General features: G+C 38.5%; 1 long non-coding RNA gene across 5 annotated transcripts in view; it reads left to right on the top strand.

Moving 5' to 3' along the window:
- LOC142416766 (uncharacterized) overlaps nucleotides 1-25,491 on the top strand; it is a 289,637-nt gene that overhangs the window by 96,104 nt on the left and 168,042 nt on the right. For all 5 annotated transcript variants that reach the window (XR_012777831.1, XR_012777822.1, XR_012777824.1 and 2 more), the window contains one exon: nucleotides 5,611-5,669. This is a non-coding gene — a long non-coding RNA (uncharacterized LOC142416766). The remainder of the gene's footprint in view (nucleotides 1-5,610; nucleotides 5,670-25,491) is intronic.

The following is a 25,491-nucleotide window of genomic DNA, read 5'->3' on the forward strand; positions in this document are numbered from 1 at the left end:
CTGGCTCTTGAATATTCTTCATGGTCTATAATCGCCACCACAAAAAGCATCAGAAAATCTACTTAAGTCCTTGGTCCTTATTCTAGTCTCCTTCCAAATGCTTTGAATATGAATAACAGATGCAGGATGAACTCTGAGTCAAATGACCAGAAAGACATATTTTCTCACTCAATGGCATGGTTTGATGATGTTTTGTTCTTGAAATGGAAGTTAGTCTGATTCCAGGAGCATCTGAAGTATATGAAGTTCACTTCAATACTGTCATTTTCTGAGCCTCTGATACTGATAAGCAGAAGTCCCTTCAATGCTTATGTTTATAGAAATGCTGCTTATAGAAAAGGAAGCTTTAGCATTACTGAAATAATGTTAATCCGAAATAACCTGATATTTCTTGTAGCTTTTTAACAGGGACATGCAGAACAACAGCAATAACAGCTTTGTTCTTGTGCAGACCCTGACTAATTTAAGATCACAATCTTCATTATATGATCCCATGGCAAAAATATTTCCTGTAAAGAGCCGGTCATGCCAAACAGTCATAGAATCGTAGAATCATAGAATAGTTTGGGTTAGAAGGGACCTTTAAAGTTCATCTAGTTCCAACCCCTCTGCCATGGGCAGGGACATCTTTCACTAGATCAGATTGCTCAAAGCCCCATCCAGTCTGACCTTGAACACTTGCAGGGATGGGGCATCCACAACTTCTCTCGGCAACCTGTTCCAGTGTCTCACCACCCTCATCGTAAAAAAATTCTTCCTTATAGCTAATCTAAATCTAGCCCCTTTCAGTTTAAAACCATTACCCCTTGTCCTATCACTACAGGCCTTGGTAAAAAGTCTCTCTCCATCTTTCTTACAAGCCCCTTCAAGTACTGAAAAGCCACAATAAGGTCTCCCTGGAGCCTTCTCTTCTCCAGACTGAACAACCCCAACTCTCTCAGTCTTTCTCATAGGAGAGGTCTTGCAATGTTCTAATCGTTTTCGTGGCCCTCCTCTGGACCCGCCCCAACAGGTCCATGTCTTTCCTGTGCTGGTGACTCCAGAGCTGGATGCAGTACTCCAGGTGGGGTCTCATGAGAGCCTAGTAGAGGGAAAGAGTCACCTCCCTCAACCTGCTGGCCACACTTCTTTTTATGCAGCCCAGGATATGATTGGCTTTCTGGGCTGCAAGAAGATGAATCGTCCTAATGTAGAAAACAAGCTTTTCTAAAAAATGATTGCTTTTGTCTTTCTAATATTTTCAGAAGAGCATCACAGAGATCCTTCTCATGCCAAATATGCCTTCTTCTCACCATTTGCCTCCTCTTGCTACATAATGACTTTATGGAAAATCAAACAGGACTTGTGAGGGACCAGAGTGTGTCTAAGCTACTGTTGGTCTTGGTTTTAAAACATTGTGCTGTCTGGGGATAGTCATGAAAGAAGGAGTTCTCAGGATAAATATTGGTTATTTTATATACAGATATGCCTTTAGTAGAATTATTACATCCTGTTTCAGAAACAGGGGTGGAAATTTCCCCTGTGTTTGTATCTGTTGAAGAGCTCTGGAAGTTTTACATTACTGACAAGAAATAATTCTAGAGAAATCTTGTAATACTTGTACGCTCATGAGTAAAGAACCTTGCAAACTAGGGCAAGCATGCAAAGTTTAAACTTAGCAGTATGTGAAAGAATACGTAGCAGAATGGAAAATGAGAACAGTCATTTCAAAAAAGAGAAACTTTGAAAAGGTCAGCATATATGCTTAACATGCCACTGTCAAGGACATGTTTATGAGAGCTCTGGCCTAAGAAAATAGAATTTTTGTAGAGAATGGAAAATCTGATGATTTTTGGTTTATGAGGGGCATGATGGCTGATAGTTGGACATTAAAAAAAAAAGTCCAAAATTACATCCTGAAGAAAATCTTTCGTATTTCTGTGGAATGACGTACCTTTGATCCTGCTCTGACTGGGATTTTGGGTCTGAATGTGAGATGTTATGTGAGAACCCGAATGGTATTTCTTCACTTATTAGTTCTGACTAGGTGATCTCACTTATAGGCCACAGTGTTCAACAATTTTAAACAAATATCTTTTCCCCTCAATTTTATTTGAGTTTCCTCAAGGTGATACCAAAGTCTATCTCATTTTTTTTTCATAGAACAAGATAATTCAAGAAATGCTCTTGTGGGCCAGACTAAGGGTCCATCTATCCTGGTGCTTATTCTATGACAGTGGCAACATGGCATGCAATGTAGGGAGAGCACATGGGCCTCTCTGCTTTCTGTGGGCCGTTTCCCTTGTGCTCCCTTGGCATCCATCGTTTTCGGATTTGTGATGTTAGAGGGGACATCCCTACCTGTACCATCTGTTTATGGACCTTCTGTCCATGAATTTATCCTTGAGCCTGAATTATCTGGAAGTTAATCCTTTTGGTATTGTGCTTCAGGGAATGAAGTCATTAGGTGTTTGCGTTTCTGACAGTTATCCTGAGTTTTGGTTTCTGAGCACCAAGTAGGATGAAAAGTATTCGTAATGACTTCTGCTATGGTAAATAACTCAGTTTTGAATTGTTCATGTTTGTGTGTTCAGTAATCTTCCAAACATTCTGTAGTTTGTATTTAGCTTGGGATTGACAGTGGTTTGGATGAAAACTTTCCCCAGTTATCCCCTGTCATAAGGAATTTTGTCCAAACACTTGTGTCACATGAAGAATTGTTCAAATGCTTGTATGTAAACAGGATTGGTGAGATGTGAAGAAAACCTTCATGAATATGTATTGGCCAAAACTGAAACTCACAAGATATTCGGTCCAGCCTGTTACTCGCTGCAAAACCTCTGGGATAAACCTATTTATCTGTACTAGCACTTCCCTCACAAAGCAAAGAAATACTGGTATAGTGGTAAGACTTTTTCCATTGTATAGCTTATATTTGGAGGATTTAAGGTAAATTCTTAAGATTCAGCAGTAGTCAATTTTAAAATATTAATCCACTGTGATGCCATACAGTATGGTAACTACATTGATTTTTCTATGGAGGTGAGGGACAGTATCGACTTCCTTCTGATTTTAATTTGTTCTTTGTAAAGCAAAATTCTGTAGTTGTTCCATTGGAGAAGAAATGAGGATAGAAATATGTATTTGTGCTTGCTTGTTTGATTTTAATGTTTATCTTTTACTATTCAAATGTTTCAAGCTTCTTGCTTAGAAGATGTAGTTAAGGAGCTTTGATAGGGGTGGATTGCCAGAAAGCATCCTACCTACTTCCCCAAGTCTACGTCCTTTTATTTATGATTGATCAAAATTCAGCGTCTTATTTTCACCTCTGAATGTTACGACAATCTGATTTCCTAAAATACCTGTTGCTCTTTCTCATGTTCTTGTCTAGAATATCAATTGTCGAACTGTAATCCTGTTAAAGCATTACACAAGCACTTGATTTTTGAGGAGAAATTGTGCTACCTCTAGTTACTGTGGGTTTTAAAGGTGTACTAGAAGAGCCATTTTCAATATGCAGTTCGAAAGTACTGTCAATTTGGAATAATCCAGAGAAAACTTCACGACTCAGAGACTGTGAGGAACAGAAACAGGACAGAAGTCTGAAAACATAAAGTTATATCTGTGGTTATGATTACTTCTGCTATTATCTGATACCTTGTGATTTTTGAAAAGGAAATGAAGGAGCTGATTATATTAATAAACCACAAAATAAGCTGTTCAGTGATCCAGTATAGCTCTCTCCAACTGAGGTATTTGTTTAGACATGGTCAGTGAAGAGTATTTCTAGGGCACAACAGATTTCATCCAGTCAGAATCTCTAAAAATAGATCAGATGCATCATGCTGTAAAGTGTCTCTCTAATTATAAAAGGGGCCTGTGGTGACTAGCTCAGAGGTGCTGCTTAAAACTAGGTAAGATGAATTTCATCCAAAATGACTGAGACACCAATGTGATATGTCCATAAACCAGGTTTATGCCATTTTAAAATGTATCAAGTTAGACCTCACAGGTAGTGAAATAAAATTATTAATGTCTCCATGTGAGGCACTGCAATAAGTTGCCCAGGAATACTGCCTAGCATTCAGAGCACCCAGGTGTAGGAAGCATGAACTTAGTTGTAACAACCAGAGAAAGGCTAGTAAAATGAATAGTGGGAAGGGAGAGATTATTGTGAGGATACTAAAAGCTTTATTTCTCTTCCATAAAATAAAAGCCAAGAGAAAAGATATGCTGCGGGGAGAGGAGAATTGCAAGCGAAGGAGAACAATCATTTAATCTGAAGAACAGAGCTGGGACAGAAATAACTGGCAGAAAATCAGACTGAAAGTTAGAAGATTTCTAGCCATCAAAGCAGTAGCGTTCTGGAGAAATCTCCCAATAAGGTGGTCAGGTTTTGTTTTTCCACACACGTCTAACTGTTTGCAAGGTGGAAAATGATACCTTTATGAAAGGGAATGTGAAACGTGGTTGTCTCTGATAGCAGGAGCCTGGACTCAATATGCCACCACTTTGATCCTAGAAGGGATGTGTATGCATGACTGCACTTATTGAAGTGACAGTAATTATGCTGTAGATATGCCTATACTATCAATGTGAATATGTTGTGGTGCTTCTTTAAACTTGTAATTAATACTAATTGAGCTCTCAGAAACTAAAGGGTTCCCCGTTTAAAAATCCTGTGTGTTTGCTAAATGTAACAACAGTTTACTAACTTATCCCACTCTTGAAAAACTCCATGTTAATGTAAGGAAGGCACTATATGCGATCTGTTGATGACAAACAGCTCAGAGGATTTCTTACTGCATAAATTAAACATGTTTTGCCAGAATAGTGCTTCTGCTACGTGTGTTTTCCCTTGGTATTATTTTTATTGTACTAGAAATGTGATTATAGATTAATACTTTTCCTAATAAATTCTACTAAACACAACTTTGTGTTTGCTGTGAAGATGTTAGTAGAAATGAGAAAAATTATAGGTTTTGTGCATAATTCAAGCTATACGTTTTCTAACAATCTACAAAGAGAAAAAAGAATTTCCAGGTGCTAAAATTCAGTCTACAAAACAGAGTTGGTTGCCACTTTATAAAAGTAATACAAGTAATAAAAGCCTGACTTTATTTGCATACATAGCTCAGCACACAACTGAACGTGCAGCCAGCAAGAGGGTGCCCCCAGTTTGTAACGTGATGGAAGGCTGTGGGGCCTGCAAGAGAGAAGATGGCGCGGGAGTAAAATAATTTACCTTCCTTACGGCCTGCTCCCTGCCTGTGTCTGCTGCAGCCCTTGGAAAAGCAGGGTCTGAGGGCAGGCCCCAAGCTGCTCCACTGTTCGGATGGGCCGAGTCGGGTGAGCGAGGGGTCAGGCACTCCGCCTTGTGGTACCGGCTTATTTTGTTGCTTAAGCTGCTGGTATATGACAATTTATATACATAAATTTGTTAACCTGTTGTTAGCCTTGGGGAAAAAAGGTTCCTCTTTTTTGTCTGTATATTTTGTCATTATGGGATATAGCATTACGTCTTTCTTTGAAACCGGGTTAATTTTAAAATAACCAGGTGAAACTCAGAGACTCAGCTAGTTTATTGCGCGAGTCCCGTATCCTTCTTTTGATGCGCTGTGTGTCTTTCAGGTGTACAGCTGCCTTTCTGTTTCGCAGCGGGACCGTGTTTGCTGCTGCACAAGCTGCAGGTAAGCCTTGAGACTGTTACTCAAAGTTTCAGTTGCCACGTCACCATGACCAAGCTCTGGCACGTGGTACCACGGGCAGTGCCGCCGCTCTCCGTCCCACAGCAGCTTTCTTGGGACAGAATTAGGAGACACTCGCTCTGCGTTTGAAATGGCTCCCAAAGAGCGCAGTCATGGCGCTTATCCTCACGGCACATGGCTGCCTGGGTGCAGGGCCGGCCACGGCTGGCAACTGGGACAGCCCCCCCCCCCAGCACTGGGCCAGGCCGGGCGGGTGTCCCTCAGGCCAGGGCCCGGACATTGGGCCCTGCAGCAAGGCCAGGCTGGGCCCTGCTCTGAGGGAGGCAGGGTCAGGCCCGCTGCGGTAGCCGGCACCCATGGCCCTGGCCCGGCTGGGATGGTGCAAGAGGGCCCTGAGGCTCCTTCTGGTGGGGATCTAGCTCAGCACCGGCAACAGCAGAACTGGGTCTAAAATCTCAGCGCCATTAAACTTGATGGGAGTTTTGTGATTGTCATCTTCACTCGGATGAAAAATTTCCCCATGAGTTTCTAAGTAAGGTTAAATGGCAAGCCTCTCGCTTGTGGGAAGGCTGGGATCGTCTTGATGTGATTCAGAATATTTTTCCTTACAGATGTGGCTAATTACTTCACACCTTTCATGGAGAGTGATAGTGTTTCAAATCAGAATGTGCCATTGGACCATGTAGTTTAAACTCTTTTAAGTTTTTATATTTTGTACCATTGCTCCCTTGTAGTTTGTCTTTGAAGCAGGAAAGGATTTATTTTTTATTACATCCACTATTTATCTTCATAGCAAGAGTGGTTAATTCCTGAAATAAACTTTCAAAAATTGTGCCTTTTACCTGATTTAAATTTGACTGGCTTCAGCTTTGAGCCATTTGTTTTCTACTGGCACTTATAGATGGTAGTTGTTTTCCTATAATCACTGCTACATATTTGTTCAAGTCAGCTAAAATAGATCTGATATCTCTTAAGACTTTCACAATTCTCCTGTATTTGGTTTTTGTTGCTCTTCCTTCACCTCTGTCTATTTTTCCCATATCCTTTTCAAAATATACAGGAATTTCTAAACGTTACTGTAAGATTACTACTGATACTGCAGCTGGAGGAAAAAGCAGTTGTCTGTAACTCCTACTTTACTGGCCCTTTGAACATCGCAGGGTTGTGCTAAACTCTGTACGCTGGGACCTTATGTTGAATGGATCCCTGTGCTTACTCTGTCCACTTCAACAATGACTCACTCAGTTTGTCTTTGTGATCTAAGGATGGATTTTGAGTGCATGGTTATTCACACAGGTTTGCATTCTCCACTTAAAACCATTTTGGCTAGGTTCATACTAAACATTCCGTGTTACTTTTACTTTTCCTTTTCCTTCAGATGTTAGGAATAACTTACTTTTATGGTGGATTCTGCTCGTGCTTCCACCTGATGTGAATGTGCAATCTCAGAAGAATATCAAGCCATAATGAAAAGTTTATGAAAAGGTCTTTTGAATTATACTATATCTAGAGATTTTCTTCAGTTCAAATGACATTGATTTGGGATGCTGGGCATCTTGTATACATCCATGTAAATTGGACTTACATTTTTGGTTTACGTAGAGGAGCTGCTTATGAAAAGTGAAATATTCAGGAATATTAGCCATAAATGTGAGGGACAAGTACAGCTGGCTGCTTAATGTTGAATTAGTAGAAAGTAGTCATATCACTGTATTCTTGAAAAGCAGTAGTTCACCAGCATATTTCAACTGGAGCAGGTAGTTAGAGGCCTAGCTTTTCTATGAAATAAATCGAGCTTCATTGCAACAGCACTCCTAAAGCCAGGCTTGATGGCAACACGCTTTGGCTTTCCTTCACTGTCCTCCTCTCTCTTCCCAAAGGCTTCACAGTCATCATTTCTTTCCTTCCTCTTATGTTTCCTCCTTTTACCATGAATCTTTTGTTAGGTCTTGGTTCCTTTCTTTAATTTTTCATGTGTCTAAGATCAGTTTCTTTTTCACTGCCTTTGTTTTCTCTCAAACTTCTGTTTGTCCATAAAATCTGGGTAATGTTTTTTGCTTTATTTTTGTGGTCTTTTCTTTCCATCACTGTACTTATTTTTGTACATCTGGAGAAAATTTTGCTCTACTTTGTCTTTCTACCTAAAAACTAAAAATCATGAAACAAAACAGGATCTGAATCTGTGCTTGTAGGATAGTGGAAGCCAGCTGTCCAAACAGACTGTGTATTTGGTCATAAATTTATTGAAAGATGAGTGTGTTTTATTAATAAGAATGTGCATTTTTGATATTTTCTTTGCTGTCGGCATAGAGCTGAATATAAACCCACTTAATCATTCTGAATACTAATATTAGTAGAATAGGAGTGAAGTCCTCTTTTTATAATATATGACATTTTCTTATGGCAAATTTCTTTAAAAAATGAGAAGTTAAATAAAAGGCAAGCAATAATCTTTTGGCTGGAATCTACGGATGAGTCGCTCCTAAAGCTAGATATCCTACAGAGCAGTCCCCATCCACCAGATTACATTCTTTTTACAGTGCCTGGACTATGCTGACAAAAACTTTCCTACTCTTACCAGTAGAAGCAATTGTTAGCTCCCACATTAAAGACAATTTAGCCTATATGTAATATAGTACATGCTGCCTGCAATAGTTTTGCTGTAGATGATGCCCTGAATTTTTCATAAGTCAAGAAGTCTGCACACTCTATACTTTTGTCAAACAATTATGCACAAGATGTTTGCCATTTTTTCCCCTTCTTTGGAGTCCTTTAGTCATTTAAATTATTAGCACATATTGTAAAAGTTTATTATGCAATTGAAAGTTCCCCAGTCATTTCTGCTTGGGAATTATTCTTCGAAAAAGACAATGACTGGAAATAACACCCATATTTCTCAAATTTGACAAAATTACAGTATACTGAAAAAATAACAATATGGGGTGATACATGTTTTAAAAAAACCTTGTAGGATACACTGATCAAAGTTGAGCTTAGCTCTTAGCAGTAAACTTTACCCTTCAATTTGTCATGAAATAGAAGGAAACGGGAATAGCTCTCCATGTTGAAAAAAACAGCATTTCCCTCTTACGGAAAACCCCAAATATAACGAATGCCATTGTTTGCTGCACATGTGGCAACCAGTCTGGTTTACATTAAGTTGAAGTTAGTGCCATCTGGTGGGGAAAATCGTATTGTAGCACTACAGTTGGAAGCAATTCTGTAGGGTTACTTTCTCTGTACGTATGGGAATATCGTGTGTGCCTCTCTGTGTATGTGTGTGTGTGTGTATATATATACACCTATATAGATATAGCTATATATAATATTAGCATTTGGGGCTGATTTTAGAAGAATTTGAAAATATTCAATGATACAAAATGGCCTGCTGAATTAGAGATTACTCAAGGGTATGAAAATGTGTGAAAGAAAGTAAGGAAAACGTAAGAGGTAGAGCACATCGGCGTGCAAAACGTACGCTGTGGTACTGCCAGTGCATCCACACTTCTGGCCTAGATTAACATATATAATCATGTACAAAACTTGTCCCCAGAAGATTCCTTTGTACTTTGCACAGCTGGAGATTTTACATTTTGTGCAGTGTTTTTGTATAGCACTTCCTATGTTAGGGATGACCGCTAATTATTGCTGCAAAAACATCTGGGCTAGCTCTGCCTTAGTGCTCCATTCTTTACTTAGATTTTCTCTTTGGTGCAGCAAGTTTGCTCCTCCTTGAGTCTTGATTCAACTATTGTCTCATTCTTGAAGGATCAGCCCAATAGGAATGGATTTGTATGAGTAGTGCATCAGGGCAGTCTGTGGGGCATCTCACACATACAGAATTAATTATGTTGTTTTCTCAAGGAGCTAACACTCTTATGTTAGATGTAACAGTGCAGTGAACGATAGGCAAAGTGGTAATAGAAGATGACAGATTCAGTTCTGGGAGACAGTGTCAGATACCTATCTTTAGTAATAAATTGCTTGGTAACCATATGAGAATAATAACTACTATCCAGAACTTGTTCTTATTTCATTGTTATAGTGTCTGAAGACTCCAAACAAGATTAGGTCTGCTTTATGTACAAATATTCAATAGGCTTTGTCCTTGTCGTATGCTGTGTTTTCTTCCGGTAGAGAAGAGAACAGTAGAAGTGGTCCTTTTGCTCGTAATCTGCAGAATAAATTGCCATTTTCTCTACTAAGAAGGCATGTCTTATTAGGTTTGTATCAAAAGTGTATCTTTAACTGGCATCTTCTCATGCTAAGAGTCAAAGAGAAGTTGGGGGGATCCAAGAGTCTCACAGGGTGCGCAGTGGCACGGTCAAATTCCCAGCACTGCTGTGTTGTCCAAAGCCCTCCAGCTGCATGCTTAGCCTCTGATGGCAGCCCAGCTTTTATCAGTGTGCAAGTGCTGAGGTTGGCTGAGGTAAGGCTAGAAGAGGCACACATGGCTTCAGCGTTGCTCAGGCTCTTGACTGTCTCCAGGCCCTCAGCGGCACGTGGTTAATGACAAACACTAGGCACAGGACTTGAGTGGAGTTGAGGCCCCTGGACTCTGAGTCCTGCTAAGTTCAGGTCACTGAGGAGGCTTGCTTCAGGCCCTTGTGAACATCATACCTTATGCTGAGCTGGACAAACAGAAGTAAGTGGCAGAGCAACATTAGATTCCTATTTAAAGGGATAACTAAATACTGTCACCCTGTGCTTTCTTACAAGAGGAATATTATTCTGATGACATTCTCTGCCTTGTCTTTTTTTATTTTTATTTTTTTTGTCAGGAGGGGGAACATTTTTCTTCTGTGGAAATCTTGCGTTGGTGGGCTTTCTAATGCTCTAGTCCAAAGCGACATTTTGGATTTTTGGCTGCTTACTGGCCTCAACAGTGACATCCCAGAGAGGCCTGCTGAATGCTTGTCTGATTGCATGTTACATTCCTGTAGACGAGCTAGCTTGACTTGCAGGAGCTCACTTGGTTGATAAGATTTGGGGTTCTGCTTCCTATATAGGTGGATTTTCTATTCCTGTCCTGTACAGAGCAGCTTATGAGATTCTTGGTTTATACATTTACAAAGTGCTTGGTGAAGTCTGGTTTCTGTGAAAGCCATATTCTTCTTGCTCTCATAGTCATGAAAACTGTTTTCAAAACAACAGGTGAAGGGGCCTTACAATTTTGTGAATTCCTTTATCATTGAATCTAATAAGCAAAAAACCTAATGATACTGACTTTCTGTACATCTCTTAGACATTACTGAATGGGTTAAGCGTGGTTGCAGAAAAATATTTCTCATCTCTCATTATTCGGGTTTATTTTGTTTAAAATTCTTTTTCACTTGGTTAGTTTTTGCTGCCTGTTGTAGTTTTTTGTTTGTATTTTGTCTTTTTCCTTTTTCTGAACTCTCTAGGAGTCAGAATCCTGCCCAGCTAACATCTTTCAAAAGGAAAACCATTGACCTTGTAATCCTGTCATTCTGCTTTTAAGACTACATTGTACATGTAGGTGTCTGATTTCTTCATAGGTTTTAGAGGAAGTACTTTTTCATGACTTTGCAATGTAATTGCCTAATTGTTTTTCAAGGAGACAGACACTTTTCTCACAGTAAGACTCTTATTGGAAAGGTTTAACAGTAAGAGTTAAAGCGCTGGGTAGTACATGACCACATATTAAGGAAGTGCCTCAAACTCAAGCCCACAGCTTGAACCATACAGTGCAAAGAGCTCGCTCTGACTCAGTCTAGTTTGCACAAGACAGAAAAGTGGAACAGCTTTCAGAAGGAAAATAATCCCTGGTTCCCTCCTCCAGCCTTCAACTCTCAACATGAAGTTTACTTTGTGCTGTATGACAGAAGTACCTAAGTTGATTAGCTCTTGATTACAAAACTGGCTGCTTTTTCTTTTCACTACTGCTGATAAAATGACCAGTGGTTAACTGTTCTTTGAAGTCCTGGTGGCACTGAGATGTAAGCTTTCTGGAATATATTTTTCTTTTTATCTGTCTGTCTGGTTTTTTTCCCCCTCTCTTTTCCCCCCTTCCCCCCACCCCCCATATAGCTTCACATATTTATTTATAATCCCCTGGGATTAATAAACAGTTCGATAGCTAGAAGGTAATTGATCTCTGTGCTTAGGATAACTGAACTGTAAGAGAATCTTTTGTAGTGAAAGATGACATAATGCAAGACAAGGTTAGAAGGATGTATCTTCTGAACCAAAAATGACCATCTTCTAGACAGTGTGTTAAGATGGGATAGAGTTTAATGTTATATGATATGAATTATACATTAGTGTGGAATGCATTGAAGTCGCTCAAATTTCAACTCTTTAAATCAAAACTGATAATAAACATGTCTTTACTCCACGAGAAATTGATACAGAAGTTACTGAGTCCAGCTCTTTGACTTCGTTATGCAGGAAATCAGAACAGAGCATCATAGTGATCCCAGCTAGCTTTGAAAACCTATGAGGACGTGGATGTGCCTCTCCAGGAACAATCTGCTAGGTGTGATACTTGTATTTGATATTTGAATATCCATCGTTGGAATTGTTCAGGACTTGACTAGACAAGCTGCTGAGGAACCTGGTCATAGACCTGCTTTGGGCAGGGGATCGGATTAGATGACTTCTAGACATCCCTTCCAAGCTCATTTGTTCTGTGATTCCATGATATGAAATCTAGGCTTCTAAAGACAAGATGTTCCCAAAGAACAGAGATTTCAGTACAAGTTCCTACTTCTTATCTTGAAGGTGATGAGTGGCTGAAGTTACTTTAAAAAAATTGCCTTAATTTTGAGGTAGAAAATCACTATACTGAACTCAGTTTATGCACACTGGAACTTTTTATCGCCTTTATACAGCTTGTGTCCTCAGCCTTTCTAAGGACTGTTTGGGGTGGTGGAGCCACTTCCTATGAAGATTCAAGTGCAAGGCACAATTCTTTTACGTGGCTTTGTCTGACACAAACACAGAAGTATGTGTATGCATTTGTTAAAAAAATAAAATAAAAGAAACCTTATCAAAACATTATATTTTACATTTAATTTCCCCCTTAGGGAAAGAGGAAATGAACCAACTATGACAAACACTACTTCTAGCTCTTAATGGACTACTGAGGTACTTTGATAACCTGGTGCTAAAGGCAATAAAAAGACTATACCTCTAATAGAATATTAAATATTTTTAGCGGTGCTTTATTTGCTTTTTAAAGCAAAATAATTTAAGTATTTCATAAATTTCAGACTGCCAGTACTGTATCTTAAGATCTTGTGTGTTAGCAAAGTGAAGATCAGTAAAATGCAAACAATACTTTCTGAAATTCTTGTGCCGTCATCTCTGGTTTAGAGGGAACACCCTCTCTCTGGGGTAGAAAAGTAATTTAGTCTAAGACACTAAGCAATTATGGCTGCTCTTGAACAAATATCTCAAGTAAAACAAACTTTTATGAACTTCATGCTGTTCTTATTCCTACATACTGGGGGAACTTCAAAACTCAAGTTACTCAGAAGTGTTCATTAGTTGAATTCAAGGAGCACTTTGTAAGTTGACATTAAATTTGCTACAGATGTGGTTAGATTACATTTTGGGAAAAATCAGTTTCAATAACGTGCCACCACATTGATATTCCTTTTCCTGGTGTGTTGTCCTTCCATTTAGAGAGGGATGCACAACTTATCCACAAGAAAGCTGACCCATCATATCTTTGAATTTAGTCTCGACTAATAATAAGCAAAGAAACGCCATTGAGCTGTGTAGTGCTTAATTTATGTATAACATAATTTGATCAGCTACAATCCTAATATCTTTTGCAGTGAGTAGCCAAGATAGGTAGACAGACAACTGAGCTACAGTTATCATTCAGTATTTTGTTGTCGTTCAGTTTTTGGATTAATCATGCCACAAATGCAGAGCCAGTTTGGGTCCATGTTTTTATACCTCAGATCTCAGTGCTGTATTAATGTGGTTGTATCAATTATAAAACCAGCTTAAGTCCACAAACAGATTAGCTACTTTCATGCTGCATAGAGCTCTAACTCATAAACCCTGTATGAACCCAACAGGCTCCATGCAGACCTAACTTGAAAGTCCCTACATCACTTTTGCTGGATGAGGAACACAGAAAATGTATGCAGAGGCAAGTCCAACAGGTATTATCAGTTTGGACTCATTGTCAACTGTCCCAAACCCACAGTGAATCTATTTGCAGTCGCTATCGCTTCCTCCTGCTCCATTCCCAAAAGGTCTTATTAGGTCAGGTGTAGCCAACATGCAAGCACTGAGAGGCAGCACTGGGCTAGAGCTGGTAAACTCCAAGAGATCAGACTTCACTGCAGTGCCTTTTCTCTGCACTCCCTGAACAGCACAAGAGCACTTGATAACTTGAGCACAGCACTGAAACCACGTTGGCAGAGTCTGTTTGAACTGTACCGGTGCCTGGCCCTCCAGGAAGCAAAGGCTCAGAGCACCAGTGTGCTGTGATGGATGCAGAGCTTTGCTGCGTCACAGCCAGCTATGTGGAGCTACATCTCTGTCTCGGCGTTCTCTCTAAAACTATCTGTATTACCTCTCCACCGTTCCCCTTCCCTCCTCTCCCTCTCCAGCCTCCCAATCCCCCCAGTTTCTGGGGAATCCAGGCTCCTGTTACCTTGGACAACAGAGAACTGATGATGCTGCAGTGAGGAGGTAACTGAGTGGCTATAGTAATGCACCATAATAATAAAACCCCTATGTTTTTAATATCTATTATTGTTAAAGGATTGGCTTTAATTTTGCCTGATTTTTAGTTTTGTTTCTTAATCTAGAATGGTCTTTATGCTTCATATCAGTATTTCATTTATGTACCGCTTTAAAATTGCTGATCAGAAGACAGAGGATTTCTTGTAACATCTTTTACGCAGGTTATATTACAGCAGGGCCTATACTCTCATGTTTGTGGGCTCTTGCTTCCCTTCAGATTACTTAACTGCTTAGTGATGTTCAGAATGAGAGTTGCCTTGATGAACATTTAAAATATGCAAGCTTTACTTTCCCTTATGTTTTGTGTTGTTTTGTTAAGGAGTTTTTAAATCTTCTGCCCCCATGTTGGAGCAAATGTAGTAGTTCTCTGGAATGGAGTTTCAAAAAAATCAAAGGGAGTTAGACACCTTGTTTGGAGTGTGTCTGATGTGTTAGATTCACAGCTGCATGTGCATCTGCCTGGGGGGGGCTGGGGGCCAGGGGAGGGTCAGCAGCAGCTGCCGCTTCACATCTGAGATCCCCACTGCATGGCAGCACATCTCTCTTGTTTGGATCAGCCCCGTACTTATTGCCCGGGAAGAAATTAATCTGTGTTTAGAATGGGTGACTGGTGCCCTGCAGAGCTGGGTCCTCTTCCTGTGCCTGCCACACCACTCAGGTCACATATATACTGTATATACATACTCCTGCTCAGATGGACCCCTATCATTTGTTCCTTATTTCCAGAGTACTTAGGGGAGGTACTTGTGGCTTCCAGTGCAGCACCTGGGAACTCTCACAACTCCAGCAAAAGACAACAGGGGAGATGCGTTTTGAATATAGAGAAACAGGTACTCTGAAAAACATCAGTCTGTAAGAACTTTGGTTTGGGTACCCAAAATAAATTGACCTTTATAGTTTTCTGCCCGTTAAACTGAAACAATGCTAATGGCAGTTTTCCACACAATGGTCTCATGTATACATGTGTTGTGTTCTTTTAGCCAAAGTGATGAAGGTTTGTGGAGTGCTTGGATAGTATGGTATTTGCCAAAGAAACAACCTTTCAGAAATTAATAATGTCATGTTAATTTTTAGGGGATCTGAAAGGTACCTTCATTAAAGGAAGTAAAACATTGAGTAATGAGACCAAAACGATGTGCTAAAAGGCTACTTAGACAATGACAATTGTCCTTTCTAAGCACTGAGCGATGTTAGTTCAGATTATAAATTATGTATTGTCCTATAAAGACTGTTTTGTAATGAGAACATAAACCAAGACTTATTGTTCAAGATTGTTTTTTGGTTTTAATGTGCTTTCATAGTAAAATATATGTATATATTATATTACATATTACATATGTATATATTGTATACATACCAAATAGCAAAACCTCATATTTTGAAGCTACTTTGAGGTTACAAAGTTGAGCACCTGAAGATAGCCTATAAATATATGCATAAGCACATCTGGAAATTAATATGTAATATATTTTTCAATTTTTTTAAATATATTGAATGTTTCAATGCACAACAACTTTTCTTCTTATGGGTACTATATTGGCACACAAACTTGAATACACTTTCTAAATATTCTGTGGATATAAATATTGTTCCAAGATCCTTTGGAATCAGTGGTTTTGATCAACTTCACTAAGCAAGCTTCATTTTGAGAATCTTTTTAGAGAAATGATGGTTGAATATGATGCCAGATGAAAATTTGGGAGAAAACAAGTTTGGTTTTTTGGGGTTTTTTTTAGAGTTTTCAAGTCTTTCAGGAAGGTTATGTTCCTTACTGAAAGGTTTAGTATTTTGATTTCTGAATCATCTTTAAAATTTTGTGACTTAATTCAGCTCAGCGTAGTTGTAGTGCAATGGACATCAGTAGGATAGCATAGTGAAAGGCATCATTAATTTAATTTTAAAGTGGTGTTTTCAAAGTCCACACGATTATGCATATATATGCTGTAACATCAGCACACTGTTAAATCTCTACAAATAAATGCCCCATCACTTTTTATTGTGTGTTATGCCTCATGCACTGGTATATACCAGAGATATCACTGTCTTATTCGAGAATGACCTATGTAATTATTATTGACATGGCATTCCAACTTTGCAAAACCAAAACGAAGACCAACACACAAAGTAGGTCATGAAGAAAAATGAGGAACCATTGACAGAGTTGGGCATTAGGTGAAAAATTGAGAAACTTCATAACCAAAGTAAGGTGAACATTGCTAACTGGCTGTGTAACTGATGTGCCAAAGTGTGTGAATTATTGATCTTTCCCTCCTTCATGTCATTCACAAAAAGGTCATAGTGCAGAAAGAACAGAACATTCTATTTGTCTGATTTTGCTGAAGAGCTGTTTTCATGGAAGACAGCTGAATTTACAAATCTGAAGGCATACAGGCTTAAATGTAATCTAAATAAGAATTAAATGTAGATGGAAGAGGATGTATAGCTGACCATGGGTTAGCGTTGTAAGCAGTCTGAGCATCCAGTCGGCGCAGCTGTTCTTACATTTTTAGTAGTTATGGTAAATAAAAATTTTGAAGAAAAACCAGCCATTTTGCTGAGAGAGGCTGTGGTGGGAGACTGAGAAAATGATAGCAGACCAAAGCATCACATAGTTAAAGGTGCTTTTACACTTGTTACTCCCTAGCATGATGGGAAGCATGGGAAGTAATACAGTAATGCTTGTTCCAAAGTGTACTAATGCAGACTGTCAGCATAGATGGCTCTGGAGATCCACATCAGTGAGACCTTGCCCTAGGGGATAACCAGGGGGTTAAAAAGAAGGATAGCATGAACTCTTGGGCTAGGAATATTACCTTTGCAGCAAAAAACTTGGATGGATTTGAGCATATATGTTTGTCAAAGCCAGAGAAAAATACCTTGACATAATCGAGAAGTGATATTTTGGGAACATGGGAGAGGCATTTGATTGAGGATGTAGGTGGGAAAGGCCATCCATATGGCTGATGACATAAAGAAGGAGTATCCTGCTTATGAAGACATAGACGGAAATTCATGGGTCCTATCAGTGAAGGCCAGATGTTAAAGGTTTTAGAAAGATTGAAAAGCATTTTATGGAACGGACTTTTGTGAGACAAAGTCTCAAAATTTTGTTTTAGCCATACCCAGCTTGAGTTGATGGCCAGGTGTCCATAGAGAGATAACGGAAAGGTAGTATGAGTTTAATTTGGATAAAAGGAATGCTACTTCTAAAAGATTAAATAGAATGGGGGATGGCATGAGTATGTGAGTTGTAAGCTGGCTGTCTCCATGTATACTCTACAGAGATGAAGTGTTGTGTATGTTTGCTTTTTCACTGATGTGAGTGACATCTAGTTCATTTTTGATTGATCTGCTTGGAAGCCAGGTGGAGTTTGAGAGACATCTAATAAAAATGGATTCATCAATACTTGTTGTATAAGCTAAGAAGTATTTACACTGACTAAAAAAAAACCCCTCCTTAATGTTAGGAAGACTAGACAAGACTATTTGAGTAAACTGTCTCCTTGAAGAGTAGATGCTATTACAAAAGAAATTCTGAATAACAGCTAATGAGAAAAGACATGAGGTAGTTTGTTTTTAAACTTTACGGTACTTTTCCATTTCGCTTTGCAATCATCTTCATTCAGAGCTGTTGGGGAATGGTACAGACAGTGAGATGTGGGTCAGTACTCGGTGGCAGTTTGAAGGAAGAACAGAGCAGGTAAGTAGCAATCCGATTTACAAGTCATTTTGTGTTTTCATGTAGATAGCCAATCCTGGTCAGAACGGGAAAATTGCCTGGTACTGACATTTATTCAGCCCTTTCAAATGAAGTACAAAAGATTGCTGGTTTTTTTTTTTTCCAGACAATGTTAGTGTAAATGTTAGAGAAGAGTTGCTTGTCTATTTTCAGCAAAACTAATTTTCCAGATCTGAGCTCTGTTGGCTTCAGTTATTGGAAGTACATACTAGATAACCACAAAAAGCACAAGAATTCAGTGTTTTATAAGAAATCAGTTAGTATTCATTTAACTGCATTTGGTTTCATTTAACTATATTTGAAAACTTTGAAGCTGAGGCTGATAGACCAGTACCAAACTTTGAATCTTGTTCATCTGTATTAAACATATATAAACTATATATAAACAATTGGGGTCACTTTTTTTTTCCTTCCCCCTCCTCCCCCCACCCAATGATGATGGCAAAATATCCAGTCCTGGCAAGAATGGGAAGGTTTGTTCCTTGTTATTGCTTGGCTATACAATTCAGTCTCAACATCTAACCAAGTACGATATTCCACTGTAGCAAAGCAAATAACAGGCTCAGCTGCTTCATTGATGTTTTTATGTTCCTTACATTTAAACAGATTTTCAGTATAGTACCTAAGAAATAACTGGAGTTAATTTATGCATGTATCCTCATGTGACTGTTCAGAAAGTAATTGAAGTAGCTAAGGCTATGAACTGCTTTTGTAGCCTCCGTTTGGTTTACGGAGGTCTGTTTAAAGCAGTGGGCAGTGGCAGCCGGGATGCTTTCTGAACTCAGTAATTATGGGGAGGCTGGCTCTCTAAGGGAAGTAGTATAAAGACCATGTTGAAGAGACAACACAAACTGTGAAGAGTCAATATAAGATGTCAGTTGTATGTAAAACCTTTTTTAATTTGTTGTGTCACTGTACTGTGATAGGATATACAATTTAGTGGGATCACCTGCGTCCTAGAGACCGGTCTTGGCATTGGCTATCGCAGGAGTCAGCCAGCTGCGGTCACCTGCAGTAAGAAAGAGGAAAAGACTCTTGGGGTCTGCATGTGGGCATTAAGGACATAAATACAGAGACTGACTGACTGAGTGGCAGATGTATTCCGGATCACTGCGTTTTATGAATATTGTATTGTTCCAGTTTTAGTTTTTATCTGTTCCCCATCCTTTGCCTCCTCAACTTTTTTCGTGTATGTAGATGACAAACGTTGTCCAGAGGGGCTTTGGAAACATACCTCATCTTTGAACTCTTTGTTGAGTACAAGATGGTCATCTGAAGCTGAGTGTATTAAAGCTTTGAGGATACAGTGTTTAAGAAGCATAGGTAGGAAGAGTGCTGAAGAGGCAGCACTAAAATAGGAAATAGGATACTTCACTCAAATCAAACACAGTGAAAACTTGAAACAGCAATGACAATCATGGGAAAACTGCTGTTTAGAAATGAACATCAGCCTGGATAACCAGGAGCAGAAATTGAAATGTAGAAACCGCACAAGATTAGGATCAAACAAAGAGCCTTTTTCTTCTTTTTCTTTTTTTTTTTTTTTTTTTAAAGTCCTTGGTATATTATTGATGGGATACAGCTAGAGATCACACAGAACTCTGATGACTGCCAAGACCATTCTTGAGGAAAAAGGTAGACCTGAGGCAGAAATTAATTATAATGAGGGAAATAAAAGAGACAAACCATCAACTCTTGATACAAACATTTTTAAAGGCTTCTCAGAGCACTCTGGCAGTTGGCTGTGTGCTCCATCTTCCAGACTTTCAGTGCAGGCTGGGGGTTGCCTATTTTGCATTGCTTAAGTTATTTGTGGGATTTTTTCCCCCCTCTATTTGCACTAATCTATAGGACAGAATTACTAGTCCCATTTTATTGACGTACCAAAAAGGCAGAGAAAGAGAGAGACCAAGACCAAGATCTTCAAAAGTACCCATCTTCCATCAGAAAAGTTTTTGGTACCTTGCTACTTTGGTGGATCTGTGGCCCAGGGGTCAGCTTATAGTTGATGAAGTGATCTGGGCTGGAATGAGGGATTTGATCTACATCTGCCATTTCAAGGCTGGTACCCTAACCATTAAGACTTCTTTTTGAGTTTTTGTTGTGTTGATCATATAATCTTCCTATAAAATTAGTTTCAAAGTGCTGTAATTGGTGTGCCATAATTGCAGCCATTTGATTTGGCAATTGTTTTCTAGATGGATTTCACTAATGTATATAGTAGAAACTTTTGCCTGAAAAATTAGTTCAAGAATATGTCCAGACACGAATACAGAAAAAATTCCAAATCGAGAGAATCAGTTGTCCAAAAGCAGACTGATCTTTTCATGTTCCTAACACTGTCCACCTCAAATTAATTATTATTCTTTTACAAGACAATGTAATGTTATTCATGATGAAACAGGTGGAACTACCTGACTTTTCAATAAAAAGTTGTGTAATGTAGACAGCTTTTTATTGTTTTGGGGAATAAAGAGCAACTTTGCCACACCTTTATTGTCTGTGCAAAATACATTGTTAAACTGTTAGATGAACACCTGAATCCACTTTAAATTCAGCATGGGCCCCTTTACAATAATGATGTCTTAATATTTTAAGTTTCCTAGGGCTATTTCTCCTGAAGTGTGATCATTATGGATAATAGTGATAATTATGAAATTTGTTACATTTGAAACACTAACTTGTTGTACGTAATGGTTATTAAAATGTCTTCTTTAGTATACATGAATTGTAAGGATAAGTGATGTAACATACCTAATAGCTATTTAGTTGCATTTCCTAACAAGAGATTTAACCATCTGAAAAAGAACTGCAGAATTCTAGTTTTCTTTGTTCATAAAGCTTGTTTCCTACAGCAACACAGCAGAATTACTACAGTTGTATTGGTGCTGTACTACATTCCAGTTAGTCTGTTTTTAATGAGGAGAGAAGGAAGGATCGAGGTAGTGTGATGAGACTTACTGTGCAGGAGACACTATTAACTTCTGAGGCCTTTATCTAACACTTTTATCTTCATTCTCCAGCCCAAAGCCTGCATGACCATCTCTGGTATGCAGTGTTTCAACCAGATATCTGAACTGCAAGCCTTCATCCAAATATTTTAGTGCAGAGCCCAAAACACGTGCAATTAAATCAAACGCATACTTTTAATTAAAATGTACATTTCTGAAACCATACAGCACAGACTGTGGCAAGTGTACATACATTACCATGGAGCATCTATAATAAAATAAAATATTATATAATGCCTGTATTTCTGCACTGTGCAGAAGATAGTCTTTTGCTTTCAGATGTGTGCATTTGGCTTATCTAACGTAAGAAAACCTCTTCTCACAACAAATATGCCACTGCTTGCCTTTTGAAAAATACTCATTGAAGGCATGAAAAGGGTACAGAGAATGCTTTCCCAGCACAAACAAATTTCTCGTTACATAACTTCTTTGGCTTAAAAAATCAAGCAAGCTGTTTGGGTCTGTACTGGGATTTTGAACCTGCCAACTCTGACAGCTTCACATAATCATATAACTGTTGTTCGGTGGTATTACAGCAAACCTCTTTGCTTAGTTTACTTTAACCTTGTCCTCCAGGTGAGATTCAAACAATGCTTCCTCTTCAAAGGTGTATCTGTCAGAAATTAATGTGAAAAAGTCAGATTGTCTATGCTGCAATAGAACTAGTTAAATATATTTTTTGTTACCAGAGACAAGTAAGTAAGATTTTGAGATTATGAATAAAGAGACCAAAAGCAAAAGAGCATTTACGGCTCTTCTGTGTAGAGATTTGTGAGGGTTTTTTTGTCAATATAACATTAAAAATATTACTGAAAACTACATACAAATTTTATAATTATTTGTAAGTGAATTCAAATGTTTTTCTGCTGATTACTCTAAATGTTTTGTTTTGTATTCTGAAGAATGCAGGAACCATCCTTTCATAATCAGAGCTTCATTAAAATAGTTCTTCTGTTTGCTATTGGGTGGGTTAAGGAGGGACTTTTTATGTTGTGGCAAAAATTCCTTTTTTTTTTTTTTTTACTTTTATATTGAAAAGGTGCTGTAAACAGGATTTCATTGGCAATTGTGTTATATACAATCATAAAAATATTCTAGGCAGCCTGCTATAGATTTCAAATAAATGTTTCCTTATTTATACGTATTTCACACCCTGAAGTGTGACTTATTTTCAGCTCTTTTGAACACTAAAGAAATGAGCATGCTAATCATAAATCTCAATGTCATTGTTTTAACTTTTCCCATTTTGTAAGTAACGTATTTAAGCTCTTCTCCATAATTTTACTTCTTCTAGATCATTTTATAGAACTGTTGGTCAGTATCCTCATCAGCACTGTTTAGCATTGCTGATATGTAAAACAATTGGAGACCAAGCCCTTAGACTTACTTTACAGTAAACACAGGGAAAAATCCTCATCAGCCAAAAGTTGCTTTTTAGTTGGGTTTTTTTTTTCAGTTTTAAACTGACCAGGCTTTTCCCACATGGGTGTGCCTCTAAATCCCTTCCAAATTAAACACAGAGATATAAAAACAGTATGCAAACAATAGCAATAAAAGTGCATCTTATTTATCCCTTCTTGCTTTTTACTCATGAGAATCCTTAAGTGTGGCCTTCAAATCTTCTATGAGAAAGGAACGTGCTTAGAAGCACAGCCTGTTTTCTCAAGTGACCTGGACTGATTACAGTTTTAACTGTAATCATTTAACAATAGAACACTGGTTCCTAATCTTCCTTGAAGATGTCATCTTTGGAGGGAGCCTGATTAAAAGCATATTTTATCCCATCAGTTTGTTCCCTCAATTCTGAGGAAAAAGTGTAAATTGTAATTCAACCTGCCTTTAGAACATTTGATCTCTAAACCCCTGTAGTTCTGTAGCTTTTTCCCATGGTCCAGACCGGTCCTTTAAAACCTGTTCCTCACCCATCCAGTGACTATGTTACCTATCCTATAATTATGTTTTTAAATAAAAATAATTATCTCATAATAATGATAGGAATGAAAATAAGACCCATTCCAAGCCATATAGATCTGAACACATAGCTTCTTATGTATAAAACTAATCCATAAAATTGTTAATTAACTTTAGGAGTATTAGTTTAATCTAACTATAATTTCTCACTGCAGCTAACATCAAATGTATGAACTTGGTTGTCATATTTCCACCATATATATACGTGCGTATTTGTCTGTAGGCATACCTACATGGCAACTGAAGGTTACCAAAGATTGAATTAGTGTTGCTTGGGTTTTTTCCTCCTCAAGTGCAGTATGGTTAGATCCTATAATATTGAAGAACAGCGGTGAGAAACAGAAGTCTTAGAAAATGTTGATGCGCATGTAACAGAACGGGCAAGATTTACTTCCTTACCATGACCACAGTGATTTCTCAGGCTGCTATATAAGTGGAGTTTTGAACCCTTCAAATGGTATAGTGGTAGCCACAGTATGCTGGAAGGAGAAGGTGAATGTGCATTATATTATTGCAACTTTTTAACAGAAAGTGCCTAGAGCTGACAAAACAGATTGGTGTTTTTTAATGAAAGTGAATACAGTTAATCTGTGTATACTTTCATTGACAAGGTTCTGCACTTAGGAGTACAGCACAGATGGTATAAGCAATGAATACTTATGTCTGACTGTAATTGATCCTATCAACAATGACATACCTTTAACTGGGTGGTATCACTTTACGTCACATATGGTTAATTAAGTAAGAAGGGCCCAAATACACTAAGGAGATTTTTATGTTTATACTTAGGAAAACAGTCTAGACAGGTGTTAATGTAAATGAAGTTAGTACTTGTCAAAGGTGAAATTCTCCATATGTAGCCCTGCTTCAGTCTCCAAATAAATATAGTTTGGCTATGTCTATGTTAGCAAGTAGTGAGGAGCAATAGGACCTGATCTGCAGAGTGAAACAGTTGGTGCTGAGGATCCCACTTTCCCACCGTGGGGATATGGGGGAGCGCGGAGGTTGCTTCAGACTGGCTCTGTTCTGGTCCCACTGACTGAATGCCCAGAAATGACTGGAGGGCACTACTAGGTGCAGTCTTGGAGGGTATCATTTAGTTTAGATTCATTCCTTGTATTTAGTACCTTGCTGTGTATTTTGGGGAGCTACTCTTTTTTATCCATAAAACAAAGCTTGCCCTTCATTTCCAACATCCTTCAACCTCAATTACAAGAGATTTGCTTCCTTAGATAATCCCTCCTAGCATGCTTCCTGATGAGCCATCACAGTCATTAATTGTCTTTCACTATATGTAGATGTCTGCCCCATGACAGTGTAGTAGAGTATCATGTAGTAGTATTTGTGTTAAATTATTTTTTTGCATGTGCATGTATTTGGATTGGTCCTTAGTTGGGGAGTCTGTCTCTTGTAAAAATACTGTTGGGAAATTACATCCTGAATTCTTTCCTTTTATGGACTGTACTTTCCATCGTGAAGCACACCTTCCCTTTGCTTGCTCCAACATGGAAAACGATGACAAAACAGCACTTGATGTGGTTCCAATTTTGGTCCTGGAGGTCTCCATAGGTATGAATTCTTTATATCAGCTCTAATCTTGGTATTCTACCTTAGCTTTTGCTCTATGTTTGAAACTTCCTGCAATAGTTTTACCTTCAAGTCGCTGAATGTGTAGTTCTACTTATACATCAGAACCCCGTGGCCACCAGTGGGTGTCCCAGAAGCAAATCTCAACCATTTTCTGAAATGCACCTGCAATAAATGCTCTTGGGGGTTAAATGACTGCTGAGCTACATATTCTTGGCTGATGGTTCTTCCAAAACAAGTATTCATACAAAGATTCTTTTCTTTTTGAAAAAAGGAAAATTATTCAGGCCCTTTCAGACCTCACATGTTATCATTCTAGAAAGAAGAAAGTTTCACGCCACCCAGCCCTCCTCTTTAACAACAAGGTGGTTTTTTGTTTTCTTTTTTTCTGATGGACAGCATTTTTTTTCCTCTGGTAGGTTCCCCCTGCTTTCAGAGCAAAATCTTGTTTCTGCCTCTCTTTATCCTTAGCCCAGTTGTATGTTCTGAAGGAGATCTCCATTTCACCTCATGAGATTTTTATCAGCTTCTCCCTGATGAAAACATTGCAGCCTCTTGAAAGCTTTAATTTGTCACTGCTGAAACACATACTTTGTGGATGTCACACCTAAACTTTCCCATCTATCCCAGGTGGCTGTGTAATTTCCATGTTTTGATTAGCATCATCAGTTTTGGAAGCAGAAATGTTGATGTCATTCTTAAGTTATCATCATCTTAGTTGTGATAGTCATTAGCCTGCTGCCAACATTTGACTGGTCCAATATTT

Source organism: Mycteria americana, chromosome 1 (genome assembly GCF_035582795.1).
Source record: "Mycteria americana isolate JAX WOST 10 ecotype Jacksonville Zoo and Gardens chromosome 1, USCA_MyAme_1.0, whole genome shotgun sequence".
Classification (NCBI taxonomy): Eukaryota; Metazoa; Chordata; class Aves; order Ciconiiformes; family Ciconiidae; genus Mycteria; species Mycteria americana.